Genomic DNA, 19,607 nt, shown 5'->3' with positions numbered 1-19,607 from the left:
ACTATATAGGCACCGAAGCGCTCAACATTTTCTATTCGTTTCAATTTCGACATTTATACCATAACATTCGACGAACTCGTGAAAAAATTCGAACATTATTTTACGCCGAAAATCAACGTAACCATGGAGCGGCACATATTCTTCAATAGAAGACAAAGAGACGACGAGTCAATTGACGACTACGCCACTGATTTGATAACATAGGAAGACAGTTTACTCACAGACATCTTTAGCCTTAACCTGAATCAAAAGAATCATCACATCAAAGAAAGTATCCTGATTAAGAAACCGAAAACCCTAGAGGAAGCCATAGAACTAGCAAAATCCATAGAAACTACAAGAAATCAGGCCAAGACATTAGAAGAAACTTCATTCGTCGGAAGAGTCCAGTCAAACAGATCATCAAGACCTTCAAAGACACAACAGCCGAGCAGTTCACGACCGCCAAGAAATCCAAGCAGTTAACAAGCGCAAAGGAGATCAAGATGGCCAAGCAACCCTAAGCAAGACACATGTAACCGCTATGGACAAATACACCGATTCAAGTGCCCAGCGAAAGGCGTGAAGTGCAAGAAATGTGGAAAATACAACCATTTCTCAATTGTATGTCGCAACATGCAGGTAAAAAAAATTTAATTAGATTCTGAAACTAATAACTTTCTTTTTCTAGGCTCAGTACAAATTAGTAATGTCACATCAGACTCATGGCGAGCTGATTTATCAATCAATGATGTCAATATTAACTTCTTATTAGACACAGGTGCAGATACAAACATCATGTCCATAAGCACTTTTAATAAACTCAATCTGTCACCTGACATCCTAACAAAAAGTGTACATAAATTGTCTACATATAGTGGTGACACTATCCCTACTGTTGGTCAATGCACTGTACCCATCTGTCACGATAATACTGTGCATAAAGTAACTTTTCATGTAGTAGACATTAATGGTCAAGACATTTTGAGCAGAGATTCCTGCAAGACACTCAAACTTATTAAGAGAGTCCATAAAGTCTCAATAAATTCATGTTAAAGTATTATGTCTGCTTACAGTGATCTTTTTCAAGGTCTTGGGTGCCTGAAAAACTTCAACTGCGATTTGACCCTCAAACCCGACCATGTCCCATCTATAGATGCGTGCCGTAGAGTTCCATTCCAAGTCAAACAAGTACTACAGAGCTGGATGAATTTGAGAAAAATAACATCATATGCCGAGTCGAGAAGCCTACAGAATGGGTGAGTTCCCTTGTCATAACACAAAAAAAGAATGGGAAGTTACGTTTATGTATCGACCCCCGTAAGCTTAATCAAGCAATAATGCGTTCTCATTATCAATTTCCCACTCTAGAGGAGATCAAGTCAGACCTTGCTGGTGCAAAGTTCTTTACAACGCTTGACGCCAATAAAGACTTTTGGATGTTAAGTCTGTCAGAAAGTGCCTCCAGACTGTGTACATTCATAACGCCCTTCGGACGCTATAGGTTCACACGTCTACCATTTGGCATAAACGCGGCTCCTGAGATTTTCCATAGGGAAATGATAAATAGGTTCAATGACATACCCAATGTAAAAATCATGATGGATGATTTCTTAATTTATGGCAAAACTCTAGAAGAACACAATGAGACTCTACAAAAAGTTCTAGACAGAGCTCGCGAAATTAATATTAAATTTAATAAGAATAAGTCTGTAATAGGTGCATCTCAAGTCAAATACTTAGTGTCCTAAGTATGTGTGTATTTTCAGTGAGCAAGGTGTAAGTCGACCAAGCTATAGTCAAGGCAATTTGTGACATGCCCACACCTACTTGTGTAAATGATCTACAAAGATTCATGGGCATGGTCAACTATTTAAGTCCATTTTTTCCAAACTTGTCCAAAGAAAACAGCCTTTTGAGAACTCTTTTATCCAAGGAAACCGAATGGTCATGGTCAGATCATCATGAAACAGAGTTCAATAATATTAAAAAGCTCATTAGTTGTGCCCCTGTTCTTACATTTTATGACCCTATCAAAGACATCACAATATCAGTTGATGCTTCTAAAAATGCCCTAGGTGCTGTCTTGTTACATGACAAGCAACCAATAGCATACGCATCAGCCTCTCTAACAAAATGCCAGCAAAACTACTCGCAAATAGAAAAAAGCACTGATGTCTATACTATTTGGGTGCTCAAAATTCCACCAATATAGATATGGTAGGACAGTCACAGTAGAAACAGACCATAAGCCATTGATCACACTGTTTAAAAAAGCTTTGCATGATATTCCCGCTAGATTGCAGAGATTTCTGCTCCGCCTTCAGCCATATGATCTCAATGTCATGTACAAACCTGGTCGTTATCTATATATTGCTGATACACTATCTAGAGCAGCATTAAATGAAACAGCACTACTAGATATTGAGAAAGACATAGACTTGCATGTGAATTTCATTGTGTCAAACTTGTCAGTTAGTCAGGAAAAACTTGAGGAAATAAAAGAGTCAACAAGTAGAGATCCTATCCTAAGTCAAATTGTTCAATACTGCCAAAATGGATGGCCAGAACAAAAGGTCTGTTGGTCAACCATTAAAGCCATACTTCTATCCATACGCAACTACTAATAATCCACTAGTAATCGGATTGGAAATCGTCGACAGGTATATGATTTAGAAATATAATAACCATAATGGTTTTTTCCTACCTGTTCGTACCGTATCGTATTTTTAAGCAGAGTGAAAGAAATGGACTAAATCCAAATAGCCATCTGAATACAGGGCATCGAAGTTACTGAATAAACTCTTATAACTGGCGCTATAATGTAATCATCCAAAAATTCTAAATATTCATTTTGACAGTATCTCATGGACAAAAATGGTTCTCCCGATAAGATTTGGGGGGCTGGGTGTTCGCTTTCGGTACCGACTTTCCTGTCCTCTGTTTATGGTTCGCTACCTCTCGTCAGTTCCATTTTAAACGTTTCACAGTTACTCGACGATGAGCTAGCGTGCCTGAATGAGGCCAGAGAGGCTTGGTGTGTTTCATGTCCTGGAGCAAACATCGCAGTTCTACGACATATTCACTCCCCTCGGCTAAAAGAAACCCATGCTTCTCTGTTGGAAAATAGCCCGGACAACCCTGAACGTGCCCGTCTTCTGGCGGTATTAGCCCCGGAGTCAGGCCAATGGCTCAACGCCCTCCCTTCCCGTCAGTTAGGTACGGTCCTGGATCCAAGCACCTTGAGGATAGCAATATCCTTAAGGCTTGGTTGCAGAATATGTATCACCCACATATGTACCTGTGGTATGGTCGTAGATCAGCTGGGACGTCACGGCCTCTCATGCTCCAAAAGCGCTGGTCGCTTATTTCGCAATGGCACCATCAATCACCTGATCCACCGCTCGCTTGCCACCGTCTCTGTGCCCGCAATCCTTGAATGGGCATGGCCAGAGACGATGGCAAGCGTGCAACGTGTGTCGGTCGACACTTTCGAGCAGTCCCACATTCAGGCAACCCGCTCACAAGCCGGGGCTACAGCTGACCAGGCCCAAGTTCTCAAGCGCTGCAAATACTCTTTTCTTTATAATACTATGACTTTGCGGCTCTCGCAGTGGAGACAATGGGTCCCTGGTCGGCTGGCATGAGGGCCTTCATAGAGCTGATAGAGACCTCACTCAGGAGACCCCAGAGCTGGCGCTTACCTCTCCCAGCGAATTTCTCTGACTGTACAGAGAGGTAATGCCGCCAGTGTGTTGGGGTCTATGCCGCAGGAGGGCCTCTTAGATGGTGTTTTCTGTTTATAGTTAGGTATATTTATGTAGTTTTTATTTATTTTGTTTCCTATCATGACTGAAAGCGACATTTTACTTAAAGTTCAATATTAAACAGTTTGGTTTACGTATTTTTAACTCAAAATCGAATCTCAATTGCGATAATGTCCTTTTTTGCATAATAAAACTCCGACGATATCAAAACAAAAGCATAACATTGAACATAAAATGTGTACAAGTTATAACACCATGGGCGGATCGACAATTCTGTGTAACGTTATTACTCTTTTATGTATTGTGTTATTGACGTGTATTTGGGCTGACGACAATATTCTTTACAATACCGCACTAATAAAACGAAGAGATGTATTGCCACTTAATATGGCCAGAAGATTTTATAGAGATGAGGACGAATTGAGCTACAGAAGAACAAGAGACATTCAGGACGATTTAATGAAAGCGAGAAGATATGAGGTAAATATTTTTAAATAAATGCAAAAAATTATGACCCTACAAAAGTATCTCAAGTAGGCATCTAGGCAAAACACAGCAAAGATATTAAACCCCCGACGCAAAAAGAGGAGTGCTATTACTGATTTTGATGTGGTATTTTTGAACAGAGGTTTTTGTCGTTAGCTAACTTAGGTTTAATATCAGTTAAGTAGTTTTTGAGATATGATAGATAAGTGATTTGATTTCTTAATTTTCAGTAAAAATCATCTTCTTTGAGTTTGTCAAAATGATAATTTTAATAACGCTGCAACTGAATTTATAGTATTATGCAGTACCGTTTGGTCAAAATTGGTTAAGGTACAAACAAAGCGCCTTTAAAATCTCAACTAAAAGAGATAAAGCATACCGTAACTAAGCAATTTACAAGTTTCATTGTTATGCATAAGTATCGTCACTACTTAATAACACCCCTCTTTTTCGTCGGGGGTTAAAAAAAAAGAAAACTCGTACCTCGTACCTACTCGTACCCATATAATTTTCTGAGTGAACTTTATGAACGTAATGTCAAGGTTCAATTTTGTTCACATACTCGTATTGATTTTAGATAATACGAGATTTTTTCAAAGTAGTGACGGTAATTTGGTAGCCAATTTCTGTCAAGATACTTATTTATTTATATTTGATATGATATTCCAATAGACTAATTTAATGATAACTGTGCGTTAAATTGAAACGCCAAAAGTATATACACCCTAAAAATGAGGGAGTCTGAGGTGAAAAAAAAATTTATCCAACTACAAAAAACCATGAAAATAATTTTCTACTTACCAGTCTGAGGTAGGTGCCTCAGCACGGGCCAGCAGGAGTGGCCCTATAGTCGTCTACTTCACCTCACCCACATACTACTTCGTGTGTTTAAGTTTTGAGAAGATTTATGATAGGCCAATAAAAAAAATTGCATTGGCTTGGCAGCCTGATAAAAACCTTTTTAAATGGTTTAGATTAGAACGTTATCAATTAGAAAAAATAAAGTCGAATATTGTTTTTCATTCTTTGTTGAAATTATGGACGGAATGAAAGTTTTGCGCTTAACTGTTATTTCTCTACATAGATTTTTAGGCAGATAAAATGTCTTGGAGCTATCCGTGATTTTGCCTCGCTCGGCTAGAACGGCAGCCAACATCAAGTTGATCAGGGAACGGCTTCACCGAAATCACTGTCAGACTCAAGAAGATGGCTCTACACACCAATATTTCCAGAATATCGGTGAACCAGATATTTAAACATGATCTAAAGGCAAGGGCCTACAGTGCTACAGTCTAAGAAAAGCCCACTACGTAAACGATCGTTAAAGAAGATTAAGGCTCGCTTGATGTCGAAAGTTGCTAAGCAGACACGACCCCAAAAAGATATTGCTTACTGCCGAAAAATCTTCACCATCGAAGAGAAGTTTTATCGAGAAAATAATAAAATTTATGCCAAATGCTCAAAAGAGGTCTCACCTTCTGTTCAAAATATTCAGCGAACTCATCACGTAGCTCGTGTATGGTGTCGGTGCAACGGAGCTGCATTTTTGCCAACAGGGTGTTAGATGAAGGCACAAGATTACCAGGCTGACATTTTGAAAGGTCTTGTGAAATTTAAAAAGAAAGACTGGACTTTCCAACAAGATTCCGCTCCACCACATAAGGCGAAGTTAACACAGAAGTGGCTAATGGAAAATTTACCAGGTTTCATCAGCACGGATGAATGGCCATCATCAAGTTCAGACTTGAATTCGCTGGTCTACTCACTGAATTGGAGCTGAAGGCCTGTCGCAAGTCTTACCCAAATCTGGAGTCTCACAAACGGGTCCTGTGCAGGGAGGCGTAGCGTATCCGCTGGAAATGATGCGTGCCGCTATCGACGTATAGCCCACAGGATTGAAAGCCTGCGTTCAGCACAATGGCGGCCATTTTAATCTTTTTTTTACGTAATATAATGATTTTTCTACCGTCTATTATAAATTTCGTTTAAATAAGTTGAATAGTTTTCGATATTTTTTTTTTATTCGTCTCAAAACTTATGAACATACGAGTTATATACTGGGCTTCAATCACTCCTGCTGGCTCGTGCTGAGGCACTGACTTCAGACTGCTCGAAAATTATTTTCATGTTTTTTGTAGTCGGTTAAATATTTTGACATAAATTTCACGTCGGTTAATTCGATTCGGTTGTAATCGAGAACTTCCTTCTTTTTTTTAAGTTGGTTAATAATTACTAATCGAACTAATTTATACTATGTAAATTCAGCACAAAAACATACTATGTGTACATACATTTTAAAAGAAAATTGATTTGTTTAGGTACATTATCTTTTAAATTGTTGTATTTTGGTTCTCACTAAGCTGCGGTTTGCGATAGCCGCTATATTATAATGTAGGTAACGAATTTTTTTTTTTTTTATTTGTTGCAGGATCCCGATACCCAATGGCGTGAAGCGAAAATTGCGGAAAACAAAGATCAGCTTGAAAAAATACAGCGGGAACTTCGTTGGTTGACTATACAGAATGATGACGGTATAGGAATTGGAATATAAACTCAAACGCATCTTCTTTAAATATAATAAACAGCTGATAGAAAAAAAATATGAACGCTAAATATATTTGAAAAAAAAAAAAAAACTTCTCCGAGGTGATGGGGTGAGAGAGAACTAGTTATCTAATGATTTAAAAAAAATCTGTCTGGAATTTACTTCACACAACGCTAGGTGACAGAATATGACGAAATCGAGTACAGTAAAAGTTTTTATCTCGTTTTGCTGCTCCTTTTTTTACATCGATTACCTAATAATAAATCAAATATTTATAGATGGCACTAGTAGCTGTACCCACGCTTCCGTTCCATTAAAAAAATAAAATATAATAGATTTTGAGCCCCCAGAAAACGAGAAAACGTATAAACGAAATACTTAACAAACGGAAAATGAACGTTCACTAGATAACTTTCATGCCTAGACCACCTTAGAACCCTACCACTCTAGCTTACCCTTACATTGTGGTCAGATCGGATCGAGAAAAGTCTGAATAATTCAAATAACAACAACCCTATCGCGGTTCTTTGTACTCGTAGTTTATTACGATTCAGTATACCGCGTGTGTGCCAGAAAACACAGAACACGTTACATTCGTTCGTTTTATTTTTAAACCAATAATCCTAAATCTGAGAAGCTAAACTCATCCGTAATTCCTATTTTTTTTTCTTATAATAACGGAATCTTTATGTCTTAGTCTCATAATGAGAAATCATCACAATACCTTTATTTCAAATCGACACCATATCTTCAAATCAACCAAATACCAAATCTTCTTATTACTGGCCACTTTATAAGGATTATAAAATGTCAGTTAGGGAAACATCGTTGTGGTTGTCAGTGAAATTACCTATTTTCATTCATTTCACAGTAAATCACTACTAGTATGCAATTTGCTAAGTATTTGATTTTTTTAACATAACAAAAAGGCGGCCGTGCAGTTTTCACGTGTACATGAATACGAGTATAACTAAGGGTACGAAATTAAAAATAACTGGAGAATAGGTTTCAGCCAGCAAAATGTTGTTTTTCACTCTCCTAAATGGTCCAAATGACATACCCGACATGTGGTCATATTATGGTCATGCGTCAAGTCAATCCGACCAATGAAATACACATCTCCGACAAAAGATACTCGTATATACCTACATAAGATGACAGAGGTGTTAGAGAAAGCGAACACGCGAGTCGTTCTCATTATGAAGAAAATGTACGGGATGTCGTATTGGACTCCGGCAAGAAAACAACATGTGATGAAATATCATCAGTGTGTGAATATTTAAAAAAGCGATGGCTGAAATGCATGAAGATGGCCTGATCTTTACCATGAATTGGTACCTACGAAGAGAGAAAGTGTTATTACGTAGGCAATATGCGTCCCACTGCGGTACATGTCTCTTCTCAGAACGAGAGGGCTCAGAACTACAGCAGTGGGACGTGTATAGGCTGGGATGATGATGATTACGTAGGCAATATCAAAACAATTTTTGGTAATTGAGGATGTGACGAACAATTGACCTTGAGAAACAGTCGATAACGCGATAGTTCTATCGAAAATATCGACATGCTGCAGTATCGCTAGTATCGATATTGAAAATTAGGTGATAATACTGAACTTGGTCGATACTATCGATACTATCGACAATGATCAATCGACGCGTTTCAATAGTATCGATAGTTTTGCTTCGGTAACTAAATATCAACGTATTTTCGATACTATCGACTGGAAATAAAACGAAGCGGAGTCGGTATCATGGGTCACAAATATACGATATATGTAATGTTTAAAAAGAAGAATGACGCTATGGATAACAACAAAACACAATAAATTATTGTTATTTACCGAACACGATACGGGTACATACGCAGAGATTATTGAAACAAATGAGTTCGAATTCGGCATACACACCAAAGCTCACAAGGAAGTAACATAAATAATAAGTAACACATGATATTTTGAATCCAAAGCCACAAATTCCTGGCCTTCGCGCTCAAGCCAAACGTTTCCATGTCTCTGGCTATCATTTGTGTGAACAATTAATCCAACAGTTTCTTTCTTGTTGAGCTAAGACTTAAAAAGACCGTAGCTGGATAAGGGCTTGACTTGATTTTTTTTATATAGTTTACTTACAAGTAGTAGACATAAAACAAAATTTTAATATAAAAAAAAACCATATGGTATCGTAGTAAAACGGTAATAACTCAAAAAAATAAGTATTTTCTCTTAAACCAATAGATATTTTTGAGTAGTTTTCGGGTATATAGCTCTACTACTGTAGATGTATAAATGACTAAAAAAAAGACCACGGACCATTGACTTTTATTACATAAATCACTTAGTCAAATTTTCATCTAGACGGTTTTAAGTTGTCAAGTACGTGGTCACCACTGCTAAATATAGTTAAACCTGATCTGATCGTTTTAAGTTGTAGTAGTGGTACTGTAAATAAGAAATGATCGTGTTTGTGATAGTGTGAGTGTATATTTTGCCGTGACTTTAAAGTGATTTCGAGTTCCAGTAGTAGTGGGCAACTTGTTAGGAAGAGGGTAGATCGGTTACGTCCGATTTATTTTTCTGACTGACATATAACTACCCGCAATTCTACAGGCGTCTCGTGATCATATACGAGTAGCATCGCAGCAACGGTAATACGAGGAAGAAAAATATAATCCTTTCGCAGATTAACACGTTTAATTTTGATAACAAAAGATTATAAAAACAACACTAATAAGTGAATACAAATTTAATTAGTGGTAGATTTTTTGACATTCATGTTCTTGTTTTAGCCTAAATTGAATAAAGATATTCTGACTTTGACTGACTTTGAATTGGAAAAAATTAAAAAGATCAAAACGCACGCGTTTGATTTAAGTATCACTCCCGTAAGGATCACTGACAGGTACGGATGGTAAAAAATTAAAAATTACACGTAGATTATTGGAAATTATATTGATGCCGAATATTATGCTCGAAAATAATCTGAAGCGTGCAAATGCTTATTTTTGAATTTGGAAAAATTTATAAAATGGATAATATGACACCGTTTGTTCCTATTAAAAGACGAGAATATCCTCCGATACCGTACAGCTCACACCGTACCGTACAGCTACACTGACTAAATAGCCTACACTGGTACCAGATATGCTCAAATCAGTTGATTCGTGTAAATCATTAAGAAATGAAAATTTTGATCTGTTCTGGATCGGTGGAATATTCATTAGAAGTAAAATTTAGTTAAGTAATACAAGGAAATATAAAATTATTGACATTGGTAACGACTACGTATGGGATAAGAAATAATACATTCGCTAACCCTTGTTCCTTACAGATAACTATGGCTAGATAACTGGTAATCTGTGAAGATTTTTTTCCTTCCAGTATAACTAGTTATCTCCGAGGATTTTATTTTCCCCACAGATAACTTTTTTTTAACGGTTATCTGCAAGGAAAATCCATTCCTTCCAGGATAACAGTTATTTGTGGGGAAAATATAATCTTTGGAGATAACGAGTTATACTAGAAGAAAAAAAATCCACACAGATTACCAGTTATCTATCCAAAAATAAATTTTTAAAAAAACTAACGCAAATTCAAACACCGTGACGCACTATGGGCTGAAAATCGGCTTTCATAGACATAGGAATCGAAGAATTTTAAAGTTTTTTACTTGAAATGGCTATCACTTGCCATTATTTTGAATGCTCAGTTATGATCCTGGCGTCATTTGGCACGAAAACTGATGAGTTACATTTTTTTTTTCGAATAAAATGTATGGAGCTGGATCGAAAAAGACGGAATATCTCGGGAACCGCAAAAAATCACAAATATCCTTACAGCCGGTTATACTACTATTATTCCTGATTTGTTTGACATACTACATATTTGAGTCGCAGTGCGGTTTTTTTTTAATCGACGAAATTTTTTATTTATTTTACGTCCCGACTACTTTAAAGATAAAGACAGTAATATGTATGATTCTCCTTTCCTATGGGTTATTTTTAATCAAATTTTCAGTTTTTTTTACATAGTAGTTTTATTTATTACCTACATTCAAATAATCAAATATACAGAACCGTTACAATATCTGTATACCCAAAATAAAACCCGAGCTCATTAGGTCAACTATCATTAAAACCCGACTATGACCTTATATGCTAGTGTTATATTTATATTTGCAAAATACCCATTCTTTTGCGGTGAATTCAACAATTCAACTGCACACGATTGAACTGTTTAAGTGAGGGGTTGCCTTACATTTAGTTTTTTTTCTACTTATTCTAGTTTATTTTTAGATAAGGTCCTCACTGAAAATTGGCGTGGCATTATGCTGAGTGAAGACCTATTTAGCGTTATGTATGTTTTGTGTTTTTTTTGGGTTCTGGAGCCAAAATGGCAAAAACGGAACCCATTTAGTTTCGTCTGTCTGTCTGTCTGTCTGTGCTATTTAGTTTTTAGTTAAATTACAAAAATAAATATTATAGGGGGGCACTCCATACACGTAACAGAAATTGAAAAAAAAAATAATGTATTTAACTCGCATCAACGTGTGGCACATAGTTCAACAGCTCTTTTGAAAAGATAGGTTTCTCAAAAATTTTTTTGATTAAGTGAAAAATTCCGGAAATAATCGCTCCCAAAGTAGCAAAAATTGTGTCCCCCCCTCCTCTAGTAAACTGTTTGTCCAAAAAATATGCAAAATGTATTTGAAGATGACTGATGAGAAGAAGACGCAGAACCACAAACCCAAGCAGATGGAAAAGAATCCCATGCTTCAGCCGTAGCGTAGACGAATTGTGCGTTGGAGAAGCAAGTAAAGAAAATATGGCGAAGGAATGGCCAAGTGAAGAAGCCGGTTATACTTCCAACGATACTTTAGTTTATGATTGGTCAGATGATGAGTGATATCCGATGATTCTGAAACAACCATTATTTACGAAACTGGAGTTCATTTCACTGTCGTCTGAATAAATAGTGTATACGCATATCGATCGAAATCAATTTTACTCAATACATATAACAAACTTATTTTTCAGTTCTCATGCTCGTAAAGTTCGTGTTTATGCTGAATCTAGGTGACATAAAATTACTTTTTATCGTCGTCTAAGACCAAGGTATAATCAGGTGTAAACAGCCGCAAACAAAGAAGTTTCTACATATCTTTAGGGTTCCGGAGCCAAAATGGCAAAAACAGAACCCATATAGTTTCGCCATGTCTGTCTGTCTGTCTGTCTGCGGCTTTGCTCAGGGACTATCAATGCTAGAAAGCTTTAACTTTGCACGGATATAAGTAAACTATGCCGACAAAATGGTACAATAAAAAAAATTAAAAAATTTTTTTTAGTGTACCTCCCAATGACGTAAAGTGGGGGTGATTTTTTTTCTCATCCAAGCCTATAGTGTGGGGTATCGTTGGATAGGTCTTTTTTGGGGTTTGCTCAGACGATTTTTCGATTCAGTGATTTGTTTGCGAAATATTTAACTTTAAAGTTAATAAATATTTTAATATAGTTTCTTATTGACTTTTAGAACAATCAAGTGGGGCATGCTAAGACCCATACTTGTACGCGGAATTTTATGAAAAATGAGATTGATTTGAAACTTGATAATTTGAAAAAAAAAAAGTGGTTAAATCAGATAATGAAGGACAAAGATTTCCATTTCGCAAGCACTGACGATTTACCATCTTTACACGATATACATCGTGGATTATATTTGGCCAGAAACAATTCATTATGTGTTGAAAAAACAGTTTATCAACACCTGAACGCGGTAGAAGTCCCTGTAAAGTTTTGTAATTTTTTACTGGCTGATTACTTCTCTGAACACGGTGACAATGAACGAATTTTAGTTTTTTGCTCATAAAAGACCAGAGATTCATGAAGTAAAGGAGATATTTATTGATGGGACATGGTGTTTTAAATTGGCATTATAATTTAAAGCAGCTGTGTCGATTTTAACGTTTTACGACGATTTGACGTTTTCCATTTAGACTTTATAGCACACAGACACAGACCTAGTACATATTAGATAGGGAAACTAATTAGTAAAGTTTCCCAGATCGCCCGCTCATATATCTGTGTGCAATAATGGAGGACCCCAAAATAAGGTCAAGACGTGAGCCGAATTATTTAGCAGGTGTTACCTGGATACTGTAAATTTACTTGGCCATTCTTCTCTACACATTTTTTGGAAAATTGCTATATATATATATATATATAGGTACTTAAGTAGTAAAATACCAGCTGCAGTATTTCCGAGCGAGTGGCACTTGTCAGCGCATAAATACCTAAAATAACAGGCGATGCTAAAATTTGCTTGCTAAGTGAAAATGACTTTGTCTGTCCATTACTCTACACGCTGCAATCGCTGCACCGACCATAGTGTGACGATGGAGGATCGCTTATAACGATTTCTTAAGTTCTACTCTACTTCTAAATAACTGAACGAAATGCGGAATAAAATCTATTCGTTTTCCGTGTCTTAAAGATTTATTACCGTCCTTGATGTAACCCCTTGTTATCCCCGTGACGCTGCTCATGCACGGCGGTATCCGATACGAATGAAAGTTTTTCCTATAAAAGTTTAATGCATTATGTGAACATTAGTTGTTTATAAAATGTTCTTAGTTTATATTTTATATTAGGTCGCCATTGGTTTCACTCATTGAAAAAAATATTACGCTGTCAATGTCAATCTAATTATCAATTAAATGTGTTAAGTGTGGATATAGATATTTTCAAGAATTAAATTGAATAAGTTTGGATATAAATTTTTGCTAAATGAAACCTCGTCAACATCAAATACCGTACTCTGTCGTATGTGTTTAGCGTTTTAATGTTTGTTCATTACTCCTTGCTAAGCTTTACGTCATTTCGTTGTAATGTAAGCACATACTTCTTATAAATTTAACTCCTTTAGATAAAGTAGTAGAAAGGTCTACTGCAAAGTACACCATTCTGAAAAGTATAGGCATTAATTTGCAGGAAGGCATGTACGTGGGACGAAAAATAATCTTACTAAATCTAACCCATTCAGGACTTTTACAATTTCGTGTCACGTATCAAAGATTCACAAGTTTATAGCTGTCATGCCGTAAGCTCAAAAGGGTGCCTTTCAAAGGTGATTAAGCGAAGGTAGGGAAAGTAAACTTAGAATTTAGGGTATGTCTTTCATTTGTTTGTTGTCAAGTAACGTATATTGCCAAAGGAATTACAGAGAACGCAAAAAATTACAGTACTTAACACGAAAAATGGTGTATTTTTCCTATCAAATACCTAGCTAAAGAATCTAGGTATATTATTTTTATAATACTTATCTTTCTGCGCAAGAAAACATCGTAGTTGTGCCATGTTAAAATTTTTGATGAATATCACTAAACGTGTACTAAATACAAATATGTCAGGAAACACAGTACTTGGATAACAGCGTTATAACAAATAGCAGGTATACGTGGAAAGTAAAATAAGGACCGATATAAGTGAAAACACTTCAAAGTGGCTGGCGAGTCGTGAAAACGCTCGCTGTAGTGTACCGCCGCAAGATAGGTTTAGTAATTGTGTGTATACTTGTTTGGTTGTGGTAAGTTTCGCTTACTGAAGTGGAAAATTTGCTTGGTTATGTTTAGGGGTTTCCTCAAGGCAAATAACTAACATTAAGCCCAATAAGATGAACCAGACGTCAAGTATCATCTATTCACAAATTTAATAAGGCAGGCGAATCTAACTTATTATTCTAGTGTGTAATGTAATTTATATTTAACCCACTCCCATTGCAATATATTTTCTTAGATAAATTAAAGAAAATTAAGTTTTAAATTTCAACACACGCTTCTGCTTAACTGCGTAATTAATTATGAGACTCATTAAAATTAACTTTCTTATTTATGCTTATCTTTTTTGTAGAACATCTTTGTTAAATGTGTACTTATTCAGTGCACCGGTTAACAAGCTCAAGTGTGCATTAACATTATTAAAGTACCTACCTAGTATTTTAGGGTGCCCTATGCAAGGTCTTTCTGGTATAATATTGTATGAAATATTTACTTCTTTTTTGCATACATATTTTTTCCTAAAGAACTTGGTCTAAAATTGTTAAGTCTTTAATTTTAGTTACTAAATTGCTAAATCCATAATATTGTAAGATCTCATTACTATTTAGTCTAAATATTCAATGTCTTAAAATTAAAATACCGACAGTATTTAAGGTTTTTGATGATAAAAGAACGAATGTTTGTGACTGGATAGGCTTATCATATATTGTAACATGATTGTTTAACTATAGGCGCGTAACAGGCGGAATAGTCGTATTTAATTTGGAGACATAAAATTAGTGGTATAAATATTCGGAATAACAATTAAACCTATAACACATTCGACAAAACAATGTTATACCTATGCAAATGTTATATGAAGCAATTTTTCTTATACAATTTTAATATAGGTACAAATGTTATACTAAGCAATTTTTCGACCAATAAATGTTATGAAGAATTTTCGACATTTCAATCATTCGACGAAACGTTGTTATGCAAAAAAATGTAACGAAATTTTTTTATGCAAAACAATTTTCGACCAATCGCTGTACATAGACCCAGTATTTTAATATACATATTTTAAGGCAATTATTTTGAAACTGTAGGTAATTCAATATGTTGTGGAGTTAAAGACGGCTTTCTCCTTTTCGTAGACAATTTAGCTTGATCGTAACTTCACAAAGTCACAAAAAAATACAGGAGTAGTTAAGAAATCTCTTTAATTTATTATTTTCTATGAGTCTGTTACTTAAAATACATAAATGAGTATTAGTATTATTAATTTTTAAATATACATGTACGCTATCTTAGACCCCAGCTGACGTCGCCTGTCACGCTTCAAATATCAACATTTTGCTTTACATTGCTTCTTCGAATAAAATTTAAAGTGTAATAAAAATATAAATACTAATTATTTTAAAAGTCGTTGAAGTAATGTTGTTTAGTTTGAGGAGTACGATCTATGTTTTAATTATTATAGGCCACACCCGGTAGAACTGCATTAACCTTGGACTTTCATAATAAGATACGATTAATAACCTAGTTCGTCATATCTCCTCGTACGTGAAGTGGTTTTTCCCGGCATCTACAAATAATATACTAATGAAAGTTAAAGAAAAGGAACAAAAAATTATTATATATACTGAAAATATTTCAAATGTTGTTCAATAAAACTCAGTTGCTCGATATGACATATTCTCATAAGTTTCATGGGTTTTATTTGACGATTAAGTACAACATTCTGATGAACAATAGTTGATGTTATAATAGTAAAGATGTTATTAAAAAATAAAGTTAAATCTGTATAGCGTTAATTGCTCTAAATTAATAAGAGGAGTAAATTACACTAGCTAACGTGGTCGGTCCTGAGACAACATGCCTGTGTAATTATAGTTCCTGGAATAATGTCCTCAGGCTTTCACACTCCCATTAACTACGATGACGATGAACCTGTGGCTTGTACTAATAAATATAACAAACCTTATTTCAATTTGATATATTTAAGTACTTACGTAAGGCTCAAGTTCTTAATATTGAAAGATCCTTAAATCAAGTTATGGTAAATTAAAGGAATATTTACAAAAACATGGACATTATAGCATTTGTCTTAATGAGAAAAAATCTTAATGTAACAATAAGACTTGTTTGGAACTTCGGCACTTAAAAGCGTAGGCAGGTAAGAAGGAAGGAAAGCAAATAATATTATGTTCCAAAACAATTACTTCAGGAATGAGGATAAAAGGGTTTATTTAGGATCTTTAGCAAGTGCTCGCCTCGCGCTTGGCCTTTTTTATCTTTTAAATTTCTGCTTAGGCTTAGTACGAACACTCAGCATCAAAGCGGATCACTTTTTTACTCTGTCGCATTGATAATCTGGCATGGCGTTTAGTACGTGGCTGTAAAACGACAAAGCATATTGTAATATTATCACAAAATTACTATTAAGAGAAATTTAAGTCGAACCAAATCGAACGAACATTAAAAAAATTCCCGTAATAGGACTATCAGTATCAGTAAGGTAATCCAGTAATATTAGGAGATTTTCTTCGGAACGAGAGATAATAAGCTGGAAACCGTATACAGCTTCATTTTGGTGTCCTAAATGTTCTCTCAGAAGTGTCGTAAATTCTCGTGTCCGCGTCTTAAGGCTATAATATAATTCGTATATGAGAAGAAGAAGCAAAGTTCGATCTTAGGCTTCAATATAATTATCCTAAGTTACAAGAAGAAAAGATATTTTAAGTTGTTATAAAATATTTTATATTGTTATAAAAAAAATTCAGGACTGACCATTGAACTAAGAACTTTAATGAACTTGGCTACCATTTAGATCTCACTTCTTTTGTCGTTAAACTCAACCTATTAAGGCACATATCATTATTGAACTTGGCTCTCATTTCACATTTATGTTTTGATGGGATTTAGTTTTCCCTGTTTGTCTTACAAGTTTTTTACGCAGTCGGATTTTTATTTTTACAAGCTTTTTTTATGTTATTTGTAAGGGTCAAATCTTGCAACCGAATTTTGAACCACCTCTAAATTCTGGTGGTCCGGCCAGGATCATCTCTCGGACGGAACTCTTCAACGGTAAATGAGCATCGACTTGCAATTTGGTACTCAAATGTAGTTTGGATGACAATGTAAGTAAGTACAGGCAATAAAATGTATATACAGTTAGTAAAAAAACTTGAATAATTTATTGAATCAGGCGTTACTTTGCGGAGGTCCATATCAATGAACTAAAAGAATTTCCTTGCTAGAGCCTAATGTGCTTGTTAGAGTCTAACAACTGGTAGCATGGTGTACGGTTGTGTCACTCTGAAGATGAGCTCTGGTTGAGTTCGAAACGCGTCAGTGTAGTGTGGTGATAGATGGGTTTGTGTGATTTGTGTGTGTTCTTACAGTGTGGAGGTGGAGGAACTGCATGAACACGCATATTTTGCATAAGCTTAGCTATCTTAAGGTCGCGGGTGAGCAAGGAAATTATTTTAGTTCAAAAAAACTTGAATTAAATATTACATTTTTAACAAAAATATTTATTTAAATTACAATGTAAAGATTACCCGTGTTAGCCATAATGATAACATTTTTCAAGAAAATTAAATGCTTTTGTTACAATGTAGGTATTTAATCGGCAAATACAATACATTACCTGGTTATTAGAATCTCATTCAGTATTTTTGAGAGTATACGGCCTTACGGATTCATTATATAAGATAATATAAGCCATCGTGAAACGTTACATTTTAAGAAATTGGCATAAAGTATTGCCTAGTTTTATAACATCTATTCGGATGAACCATGTTTAACACTGCAAAAGAAATATTAAAATACTTTTACTAGGTACTTTTAACGTGCAAATAATATTCATTGCTTATGTATATTTAAATAGAGATAGTGGAGTGTTCTATTATTCATATTCATAATAATTAGAATTGGTTAGTTCTAGATTTTACGCCTTGCTTATAATACAGACAAAAGGTATGCAAATGATTCAAATAACTAGCTGAAAGAAATAAATTGACTAACGTATATTTCTATATTTAATTTCAGGCTGATACGTTATGTTCAAACATTTAGTATAGTTTTACTACATATTTACCTAGGTTTTCTCTACAAATAGAGCGTCTTGCATGACACTGATTTACAAAGAAAAGATATCCTTTCTTATAGCGGCTGAACATCATACAAACTGGTTGCATGTCATTAGCCGGCAGGTCCATACACACTAAGTCGCAGGCTTCTTCAAAACGGGGTTGGAGCTGAATGTTGCCCAAAAATCTTTGAATCGTGTCTCCTTAATGAGAGACGGGTTATTAATTTATTATATAAAATGATTTCAATTCCTTATGTAGGTATATTTAGCTGCTTATTTGCTCATGCTCATACTTACAAACAAAAAATCAATACTTGATTAATTTAATTTGTAAAGACTTAAGCACCGCGAGCGGAATTTTGAGATCTCAAGTCTCATTTCTAATTGAAGTGTATACTTACGCGGGAACAGTAAACTTAATAAAATCAATTTTAACATGCTGTCTTCTTTTGATGAAACATATTACTATAAAGATTATATGTACCGGTTTTCCTTTTATGATCAGAAGTAGTTTTTGCTATTATAGTTACACAATTTATTGTTATTTTATCGATAAAATTCATAAGCGTCAAGTTTCACCACCAATCTATGCTGAAAGATTAGTTTTCATCATGGCATAGTTTACTCTTTTTATACGAGTTTATTAACCACTAGCAGTAAATTTTCAGGATAAAAGAATGCTAAAGAAGCATGATGTTTCGAAAATAGTTTCCTGGTAGTCGGCCCGCTCTGAGACGACGGCCTACATAGTAGTCTTAACTTACATTGCATTCATGAAGAAAACCTAGACTCAGTGCTAAAGTTTGTTAAATTGCACGTAAATATTGTATATATCTGGACAAAAAGTAGCATTCCTGAGGTTCAGATATCTTTAGTAGGATGTATTATGAAATCACACTTTAGTGTCACAAGCAGCTATGCGCTCAGGGCAGTCACGCATGCTGGTTTTAAGCGTGCTACTGAATGAGCATGCTCAAAGCAAACATTCCAAATACACATGCTATTTGGTAGCGTGCTCATTACCAGTTATAGTTATTCACCTGTTGCGAACAACAGGTCGATACTAGCATGCTCATTATAAACACGTTTGCTCTCGTTACTACCAAATCAGTTTTCACCCCTGCCTCAGATAGAATGCTCAAAAATAGCAGGACGGTAAAATAATTGGCATGCCACTAATAAACATACTTCACCCTTTTTCA

At 35.3% G+C, this 19,607-nt stretch overlaps 2 long non-coding RNA genes and 1 pseudogene across 3 annotated transcripts; 1 reads left to right on the top strand and 2 right to left on the bottom strand.

Annotated features, from left to right (window-relative positions):
• The window catches only part of LOC141439069 (uncharacterized), a 15,121-nt pseudogene extending 13,999 nt beyond the window's left edge, over positions 1–1,122 (bottom strand).
• Positions 1,123–3,871: 2,749 nt separating this feature from the next.
• LOC141438893 (uncharacterized) lies at positions 3,872–6,999 on the top strand. Its single transcript, XR_012452529.1, has 2 exons — positions 3,872–4,226; positions 6,661–6,999. It is a non-coding gene; the product is annotated as an uncharacterized lncRNA (long non-coding RNA).
• Positions 7,000–16,123: 9,124 nt separating this feature from the next.
• Positions 16,124–19,076, bottom strand: LOC141438886 (uncharacterized). 2 transcript variants are annotated; one of them, XR_012452524.1, is made up of 4 exons: positions 18,807–19,076; positions 18,412–18,606; positions 17,962–18,120; positions 16,124–16,705 (listed from the first exon to the last, which is right to left on the bottom strand). It is a non-coding gene; the product is annotated as an uncharacterized lncRNA (long non-coding RNA). The 2 variants fall into 2 exon arrangements; XR_012452523.1 differs by lacking the exon at positions 16,124–16,705 and having other exon boundaries at positions 17,878–18,120.
• Positions 19,077–19,607: the final 531 nt, after the last annotated feature.

This window comes from Choristoneura fumiferana, chromosome Z (genome assembly GCF_025370935.1).
Source record: "Choristoneura fumiferana chromosome Z, NRCan_CFum_1, whole genome shotgun sequence".
NCBI lineage: Eukaryota > Metazoa > Arthropoda > Insecta > Lepidoptera > Tortricidae > Choristoneura > Choristoneura fumiferana.
This window is presented reverse-complemented; position numbering and strand designations above follow the sequence as displayed.